Raw genomic sequence first — 10544 nt, forward strand, 5'->3', positions numbered from 1 at the left:
AAATTATTATTCTGTTCTGTTTAGATTAGGAGTTTTTAACCAAGGATCCCTGAATTTGGAGGTGGAAGATTAATGTTGACATAACTATTTATAATCCTATATATTTTATTTTCTGCATTTAACATTCCTTTCAGAAGAGTTCTATAAGCTTTCAGAGGGTCAAAGAAATGTATGATAAAAAAAAGACATAAAGCCTGGATCAAATGGAAATAGAAGTATGCATCACTATATGAAAACCTAGACTAGTAGGGGATAATTTTATTATTCACTTTAGAAAAGGATCTTGATTTTCATTTTCAAAAAATTATGGCACAGTTCCTTTTAAATAAAAAATTCTCTGTATTTAAAATTATTAGTTGATGGACAAAAATAACCCAATGTGGGGGGGAGGGGATGAAATTATTCTGCTAATCTATAAATAAATAGAACTGTTGCTTCTTACCAGGAATAAGTAAATGGGAGTAGTTGTACTGCACTGTACTGTACTTGTAGATGCTTCATCTAAAGTTTTATAGCACTAGCTATAAAATATAAATATTACAGATTTTCATTACAAATGGATGAAACAAAGGTACATAGTAGTTAAATACAAAAAAATCAACAAATAGAATTAGATTAGGGCCAAGACCACAGAGCCATTCTGTAACCAGACTGCCCACTATAAAATTCCAAAGAAAAAGAGGGAATACAATGATCTCATAAGCACTTACCCAGCATACACAGCATCTCTAAAAAAAGTAGACATTCAGTGAATGCTTGTTGGCTGATATACAATTTTATCTGCAGTTTAAATTTTGGCACCAATCTGTATGTACAAACTTTCCAGAAGAAATTCCCATTTCCTAATAAATATTTTGCATTCTTCTAGTTCAGGTCTATATAAACTTTTAATGATTGTTGCATGAACTGCCTTAGCTATTCTTCCTATACACCTTTCAGAATGCATACCTTTACTTTTAATTCTCTGAAATTTGATTAACTACAAATGATCCAAGTGTCTTTTTTCCTTCTGAACCAATATTGCCAAACTTCTTGTATTATGAGACAAATTTAAATTAACAAGAGCTTTTGAGTTCCATTTCAGATGAGCTATGCAACAATGAATAAACATTCAAATGCTTTGGGGTGGATCCAGGGCAATAATCCAAATGATATGCCATGCTCAGAAATCTCATGGGGAACGATGCTAACCCTCAGTTTCATAGGCCCTTTTTCAGTGTCTTGTAACTTGAACCCAGGCTGAATTTGTAAGTAGGTCATAACACAGAATACAAACAGCACCAAAAGTTTTTTTAAGGTTGTGTAGTTACAGGATCTTTTAAGAAAACTGCAATCTGCCATGTCATGAACCTCTGTTTTCAATAACCCCTTAATTATGGACTTACCTTCCCTAGTGACTTTCAAGAAGGCACACAAAGGCAGGCAAACCTAAAAGGCCTAAAGCTTTTTGTTACCAGAACCCATACCTTGGGAGCAAATAGCTAATTACCACCCCAGCCAACTTTCATCCACAAAAATAAACTTTCCAAATTGTACTCCGGTGTCTAATTTCGATTATATTATACTTTGATACTTTGAAAGTTTCTTGCTTTTATCAATGTAACTACTCTTACCAGCTGTACAGATACCAGTTCTGCCCTATTTTCTCATTCTTGTGACCCAGCTCTAACACTATTAGTCCTATTCCCCCCCCCCAAAGAGATCAAAGAAAGTGGGAAATGACCCATGAACTGGAAACCAAGAGGGTGTCCATCAATCAAGGAATGGCTAAATCAATCAATAAACATTTATTAAGTGCCTACTATATTAGTGCCAGAGATGTAAAAAAAAAAAAAAAAAAAAAAAAAAAAAAAAAGATAATTTCTGTCCTGAAGGAACTTACAATCTAATGGGGTAGATGAAATGCAAACAAATATATAGAGACAAGCTATATAATACAGGATAAATAGGAAATAACTAACAGAAAGAAAGAAGTATAATTAAGATGGGTTATAGTTAGGAACAGCTTTCTGTAAAAAAAAAAAAAAAACAGGATTTTAAGTGTCACTTAAAAGAAGCCAGGGAAGTCAGTAAGCAAAGATGAGAAAGGAAAATGTTCCAGGTATGAGGTTCAGCCAGAGAAGATGTCCAGGGACGAGAGATGGTGTGTCTAGTTCATGTAACAGCAAGGATACCCATGTCACTGGATCCAAGAATATATGGTAGGGAATAAGGTGTAAGAAAACTGGAAAGGCCAGGATCAGCATTATAAGAATTCACTGGGGGATCAAGATGCCTCTTCCTGCCCTTGCCCTATCCTAGCGACTGGTCATTGTCCACTGCCTGAGATACAATGGTCAGGCCTTTTCCCTACCCCAGATCTCTCTCTACCCCTACACTGCCCACATCTATATTTTTGGGGCATCTGGAAAACAATATTCAGGTCTTTTTTCTCTCCCTTCTTTCACCTCACACTCCCAAACTTGTGATGGGTTTGGGAGCCAGTTTGGAAATAAAAAAGTTGGATAGTTAAAAAAAACAAAACAAAACAAAAAAACTGGAAAGGTGGGGGGGGGGGGACGACTAGATTACCAATGTCAAATAGAGAGCATTTTGTCTTTGATCTTGGAAGCAATAAGGAGCTTATTGGAGTTTATTGAAGAAGGGGATGAAAAATTGTGATTTAGGAAAATCACTTTAGTAATTGAATGAAGGATGGACTGGAATAGGGAGAGACTTGTAGCTGGCAGACCCACTAGCAGGCTTTTGAAATAATCCATGTATGAGGAAATAAAGGCTTGTACCAAGGAGGTAGTATTGTTAGAAGAGCTAAGGGGGCATATTGAAGATATGTTGGAAAAGTGAAATCCATAGACCTTGGCAATAGATTGGATATGGTGGGTGGGGTATGAGGGGACATGAGAGAGAGTGAAGAATCCAGGCTGACTCCTAGGTTGGAAGCTTGAGGATAGTTATACTCTCTATAGTAATAAGGAAGGTAGGAAGGGGGAAAATGAGTTCTGTTCTAGACATATTGAGTTTATGCTAAAAGGGTATAATATGGAGGAGGATCCAACAGAAAAGTCAGGTATGAGGAGAACCATAAGAGAGTGGTATCCTGAAAACTGAGAAGGAGAGAATCAAGGAGGAGAGGGTAATTACATAGAGATCTAGGAGAATGAGGGTTGAGACAAGGCCATTGGATTTGACTACTAAGAGATCATAGGTAACTTTTGTGAGAGTGGCCTTTTCTAGGAAATTAGCTACAAAGGGCAGAAGAGATAAAAGACAATAGCAGGGTTCCTGGAAGGATCAAATAAAGGTTTCTGGAGGATGGGGTAAATATGAGAATGTTTGTAAGCAATAGAGAATGAGTCAGTGGAAAGGGAAAGATTAAAAATAGTGAAAGAGTAGGAATGACAGAGGAGGCAATCTTTTGGAAGATATAGGATAAAATAAGACCGCTTGAATAGGTAGAGATGAGGGTTGAAAGTATGATAGTAGTAAGGCCACTTACTTTATCTTGTGAGATGGATAAAGGAAGAGATAGTAGTAGAAGGTATCTGAGTGATAGGAGATGAGGGGTGGAGGGAGTTCACAAAAAGTGGTCTTAAGTTTTTCTATAAACTATGAGGTGAGGTTATCAGCTAAAAGAGTGGGGGAAGGAGGAGCCGTAGGAGTTTTGAAGAAGGATGAAAGGTTTGAAAGAGCATTTGTGGAGACTTGTATAGTAAATTGATAAAGGAGGTAAGATAGTATTGTCTAGCAATAGTGAGAGCCCAGATGAGATTGTATAACATAAATTTGTATTTGGACCTAGTCAGAATGGTTATATAATTTTCTCTTTGTTCAGCAGCATATCTTTCAAAGACTTGGCAGGGAATAATCTGTGATATGATTAGAAGGCTAGGAATTCAAGAGGAAAACCATGTAAAGAATTAAGATGGAGAAAGGAGAAGAGAATGGTTAGAGGTGGGGTGAGAATAGAGGGATCAAGAGACTAGACCAGGTCACAGTACAAACTAGATGAAACATTAGTCTTCTCAAGAATAAGCATTTCCATCACTGTGAAATATTTAGCCTCAGGTAATAAAGTGGCAAACTGTTTGGAGAAGATTAATTAATCTTTAATCTTTGAGTCAATTATTCCCAATTTTGGAGGAGTTGATGATCTATATCCTTCATTGTTTAGATAAATTCCCCTCCCTCCCCCCCAAAAAGTTATGTAATATTTGATGATTTTCTCAAAGAATTTTGAGAAGTCCTTCTCGTAGTACAAATCTCTAATATCTGTTAAAACATTCCCGGGGTAGGGGGGAGCAGGGGGGCAGCTGAGTGGTCCAGTGGATTGAGAGTCAGGCCCAGAGACAGAAGGTCCTTGGTTCAAATTTGACCTCAGACACTTCCTAGCTGTGTGACCCTGAGCAAATCATGTAACCCCCAATGCCTAGCCCTTACCGCTCTTCTTCTTTAGAACCAATATCCAATATTGATTCTAAGATGTGTAAGATTTAAAATTAATATACAAATACTCCAAGTATTATATGTAGTAAATTTATTAATAATAACTTGAAGCAAGAGGAAAGTAAAAAGGGACCTAACTCAGCCATGCATGCAGGAAAAGAGTGAGAGGCAGTTACACACAACTATAAACAAACAATGTAAGCATGCAACTTGGGGACAAAAAGTAAAGGAATTCTGGGAGATGAAGTCCAAAGGTTCAAGATTTTCTAATTATACAGATGGAAGGTAAGGGTTTTAAAAAAAAACACATTCCTTAAATTCTTTGGGCAAGAAACCTCTTGAGGGTTCTCTCCACCTTTGTTTTAACCTGCATATCTATGCCTGACCAATTTCCCTTAAACATCACTTCCTTATGACAATACCTTCTTTTTTTTTTAAATTATTTTTTAAACCCCAATATCTTATATATATGTATATATCTTTCTATATTAATTTTATTTGATACAAGGCTAGGTAATGGGGGTTAAGTGACTTGCCCAGGGTCACACAGCTAGGAAGTGTCTGAGGCCAGATTTGAACCTAGGACCTCCTGTCTCTAGGCCTAGCTCTCAATCCACTGAGCCATCCAGCTGCCCCTGACAATACCATCTCACCTCAATTCTGAGGGAAAAAACAAAAACGAAAATTTTCATTGTTTCCTCTTTCCTATTTATGTAAACTTAAACTCTCTCTCTTTTTAAAAACTCTCCATAGTATGGCTATATCCCTTCTAGCTAGTTTTATAATAATTTCCTTACTGTTAGATATCAAGGTGGTACAGTGGATAGAGCATTGGACCTGGAGTCAGGATGACTTGAGAGAATATGTTTAATGCTATCAAGATGGGCTCTAACAGGACAAGTACATTGACTATGTGATATTGAAAAGATTAACACATTGATGTGGATGCTCATTTATCTGGGCTGATGATGTCCCTTCCTTGAAGGACCTTTGTTGAAAATTCCTACATGGTTGTCCTGGACTCTAATTCCCCTGTCCTAAGAAGCAATTTTGGCTTCAGATCATTTGGAATTTGACAGGCATAACACAGGTCAGTGACTTCTGACTGGAAGTCTTCACCAGACTAATATGGAGATGATTTCTTGTAGTTCCAGAGTCTGGCAATATCCAAGTCCTTACTTCAGAAAACACACTTTATAATATATGTTCTTTGAGGTCACGGACTTTTATTTTTTTTTTAACCCTTCTCTGTATCCTCAGCACTTAGCACAATGCCTGGAATATTGTAACCATTTAATAAAAGCTTGTTAACTAATTGACTTAATACTGGTTTGTTGACACAGTTCATCTTGATTTTCTAGGAAATGTTTATAAGACCAATGAGCAATCAGTTTAACTGAGTGAATCTTTGGTTAATAACCCCCCACCTGTCATGTCAGGAACAGAGAAGAGAGCTAAAGTCTGAGAGAATTCCTGCATTGAACAAATATAAATGTTGACTATGCTGAAAAACCACAGTTTAACATACCAAACTCAACAAGCTTCTCAAAGCAGACAGAATAAATCCCTATGACACTAGGCCACTAAACAGTTTACTACAGGTTACTCCTCTCTTCAGGTTCAACCTCAAAAATAAAGAGAATGAGTTATCCCACAGTTGCTTCCTGGAGTAATTCAATTAATAATAATTAACATTTGAATAGTTCTTATTATGTGCCAGGCACTGTGTTAAGTGTTTTATAATTAGAATTTTATGATTATAAGCTTTATAATTATAATCTTAATTGATTCTCACAGTACCTTTGGGAGACAGGTGCTATTATTATGCTCATTTTACAGTTGAGGAAACTGAGGCAAAATTCCCTAGATTCCCTCCCACCCACCCCCATCAGTCATACAACTGGTAAGTGTCTGAAGCTACATCTGAAATCACATCTTCCTGACTCCAGACTGAGCAGTCTATCCACTGAGTTAAGAAAGAACCAGAATTGACAAATGGTATACCAATGATGAACCTGGAGAGAGAGAACTGGTGGCAGGGAATCTAGGGAATTTTGGAGTGGCACAGTTGAATGAGTTGAATGATCATCTTGTTCTCTAATCTTTCCTCAGTACTGCCTCCCAAGGGGTTTACTTTGCTTTATATTCTTTAGATAACAGGCCTGCCACTTTTCAGGTAATATTGACCTGATTCCAGGATGAAATCAGATGACTTAATAGAAGAGCTTCACAACTGCAGTCAAGATCAAGATAAATCCTGAGAGCCATAAAAAAAAAAAAAGGTGACAATAGAAATTTCTGATATTCAACAAGAAGCTTTCATCAGAGGAATTTTAAAAAATGAACTTAACCAGGTAACTCAAAGCCGCCACCACAAAAGACAGAGAATAGGAAGCATAAATCAAAAGGAAAATGGCCCATGTGATGGCGGCACTTATCAAATTGGACAATCGATAAAGAGAAAAACCTTCTCAGGGAACCAAGGATGGAGATTCTTAGAATGGTTGGATTCTCAACAACCTCACCCTGCACATGACTGTGAAACCCAGCTCCAGGGGAAGTCATAGATTGAAGACATTGGAGCCTTTGAATTTAGATATCTCTGAATAAGTCTACACAAAAAAAGTTCACAGAATTCTCCTCTTCATTTGGGGAGTAGAAGTACTCCACAGAGCAAGACAAAGATGGAAGTGAAAATGTTTTGGGGGTCAACAATGGATTTTGTGCAAGCTTTATTGCCCAGAAGACCCTACGGAAACAGAAGAGAGAAAATAGCTTCACACCTAAGAGAGGATATTCACAGGGCAGAATGTCTCCAAACTGCCATGGAATGGATCTCTCACAATTAGGTATGCTTTGAACCATTGCTCACTATAGGCTACTGAGTGAAATTATCGGACTTTTAAAAAAGAACAGAGTTCTTCTCTAGTAATGCATACAGAATCATAATTTCCAAATGTTCAGTAGTAACAACAAAATGAATGAAACAGAATGATCCTGGAATAAATTTGCTTACTTGTGTCTTTGTAGTCCTCCTCTCTTCTTCCATTTCCAATCCTCCAAATTCTAAGAGATGTTCTGGTTAGAAGACTCCCTGTCAAGTTCAGAAGGGGATATAAACAGGTCATTTTTGTTAATACCTTACTAAATATAACATATACTCTAAAAAACTGTATATAACAGAAGATTAGGGCCTAATATACAGTTTTCTTTTTTGTTCTTTGCATGTTTGTGTTTGCTGATGATTAAATTCATAGTAAAAAGAACAAAGGGGAATACAAAATTAAAAGAAAAAAGCTTATTTTCCCCCTTTCTTTTTCAATTGTAGATAAAAGCTGTTCATTATATCTGGCACATTAAGAATGAGAGAGGTCTAGCTGGCTCTTCTAGGCCAAGGTCTAAAAGTTGTTTTTCTTTATACAGTTACCCTAATTCAGTTATAATTGAGTTTTGATTAAATTTAAAATTAATGTCTTTTAACCAGGACATCACTCAGAATTTGAAGGAATGGAAATGAATTTTTTGGTCTGACAGTAGTCATAAGATTGCTGTAGTGAACAGGTCATAAACTTTAAAGCACCAAAATGATTATTTAACTATTTTTATTTCTTCCATTCCAGGTCTAAGAGTATTTTCCTAGGGAAGAAAAATAGACAAACAACAAACAGGATCAAAATCATAGTCATTCTATCACCTTTCTTTAGTAATTTCCATTGTCCCATCCATCTCAGCCATTGGTCATAGGCCTTTTAAAAAATACATGTTTATTAGTTTGTTGTGTTAAAATACTTAGTTAACTCCTTCCCACTCTCTCCACTCCCCCCACTAGAGAAAGCATCATTTGACAAAAAGGTATATATAAAACTATATCTTACATATTTCCATTTATCAATTCTTTCTCTGAAGATGGACATATACAAATCATTCTTCAAACAATATTTCTGTTGTTTTAGATAATGTTTTCATGGTTCTGCTCATTTTACTCTTCATAATTTTATATAGATTTTTCTAAGTTTTTCCAAAATTAATCTGTTCATCATTCTTATGATGCAATAGTATTCCTTCACAATCCTATGCCACAACTTAGTTTAAGTCATTCCCCAATTGATGAGCATCCCTTCAGTTTCCAGTTCTTTGCCTTCACAAAGATAACTGCTATAAATATTTTGGAACATATATGTTGGTTTTTTTCCATTTTCCTTAATCACCTTAGGAAATAAGCCTAATAGCTATATTGCTGGGTCAAAAGGTATATATAGTTTTATAACGCTTTGGGCATAATTCCAATCTTCTCCAAATGGTTAGATGTTTGTAGTTCAACCAATAGTGTATTAGTGTTATCATTTTTCCACCTCCTCTCCAACATTTGTCATTTTAGACAATCTGATAGGTGTGAGATATCTGTTATTTTTATTTGCATTTCTCTAATAATGATTTAAATAATTTTTTCATATAGTTAAAGCTTTGATTTCTTCATCTAAAAACTGTTCATATCTTTTGTTCATTTATCAATTGGGGAATGGCTCATATTCTTACATATTTTACAAAGTTTTCTATATATTTTAGATATAAAACCTCTATTTGAGAGACTGTCTATAAAACTTTTCTCCCAACTTTTTTTTTTCTAATCTTGGCTACATTAGCTTTATTTGTACAAAGCTTTTTCAACTTAATGTATTCAAAATTATTCATTTTACATTTCACCATGCTTTCTATTTCTTATTTATTCTTAAATTCTTCTATCCATAAATCTGATAGTATATTCCCTGTTTTAATTTATGATATTTCCCTTTCATGTATCCATTTTGATCTTATCTTGGTAAATGGTGTAAGATATTGGTCTAACTCTAATTTCTGCCAGCCTACTTTCCATTTTCCTCAACAATTTTTACTAAATAGTTAATTCTTATTCCAAAAAGTTGGATCTTTACTTTTGTAAAACAAATTTATTACTATAACCTTTTATAACTGTTTGTTCCACTGATCTACTTTTCTGTTTTTTAGGCAGTAATAGAAAGTTTTAAGCATTAATACTTTATAATATAGTTCAAAATCTGGTTTTGCTCAACCTCTTTCCTTTACATTTCTTCTCCCCTTAATTCCTCTAGTATTCTTGATTTTTTGTTTTTGCAATTGAATTTTGTTATTATTTTTTTCTAGTTCAATAAAAACTTTTTTTGGTAATTTAATTGGGGTGACAGTAGACTAGTTTAGATAGGATTATTATTAACCTATATAATAATAATAATTATTAATCATATTGATTCTGTACATCCATAAACAATGACTATTTCTGCAATTATTTAAATCTGACTTATTGTTATAAAAATTTTTATAATTATGTTTATATAGTTTCTTGTTTTGTTCTGGAAGACATACTCCTAGGTATTTTATTCTATCTGTGGTTAGTTTAAATGGGTTATCTCTTATTATCTCTTCTTGTAGGACATTGTTGTTAATATATAGAAATGTTAATGATATATGAGTTCATTTTATATCCTGCTACTTAGCTAAAATTATTGATAGTTTCAACTAATTATTTTAGTTGATTCTTTAGGATTTCATATTTATATGTATATATTAGCCCTTTTTAATCTTTTATTACTGCTGACATAATTATAGCAACAATAACAAGAATTTTTTTGTTTTCTTGAGATTTCATCTTTGTTCTGAGCTTTAGTATTCTATTGTTCTAATGGGACCATGCCACTCTTTTGTACATATCTTCTGTTACTGACTCTTACTCTTCCATTTTTCTGTAGCCTATTTGAAGTCTGAGTGATTGATGGATTCCCTATGCAGACACATCAGTCTTTTAAGACTGCTTATCTTTATATTCCTCTTTAGAATAAATGGTTACTCTGTCAGACTTTAATTTAAAAACAAACAAACAAAAATCTCTTACTTTCTGTCTTAGAATTAATACTGTGTATTGGTCAAAAGCAGAAGAGTGGGAAAGGCTAGGCAATGGAGGTTAAGTGACTTGCCCAGGGTCACATAGCTAGCAAATGTCTGAGATCAAATTTGAACCCAGGGCTTTCCATCTCTGGGCCCCACTCTAAATCCACTGAGTCACATAGCTTCCCCCCAAACTTTAATTC

The sequence above is a fragment of the Gracilinanus agilis genome, chromosome 3 (assembly GCF_016433145.1).
Source record: "Gracilinanus agilis isolate LMUSP501 chromosome 3, AgileGrace, whole genome shotgun sequence".
Taxonomy (NCBI): domain Eukaryota; kingdom Metazoa; phylum Chordata; class Mammalia; order Didelphimorphia; family Didelphidae; genus Gracilinanus; species Gracilinanus agilis.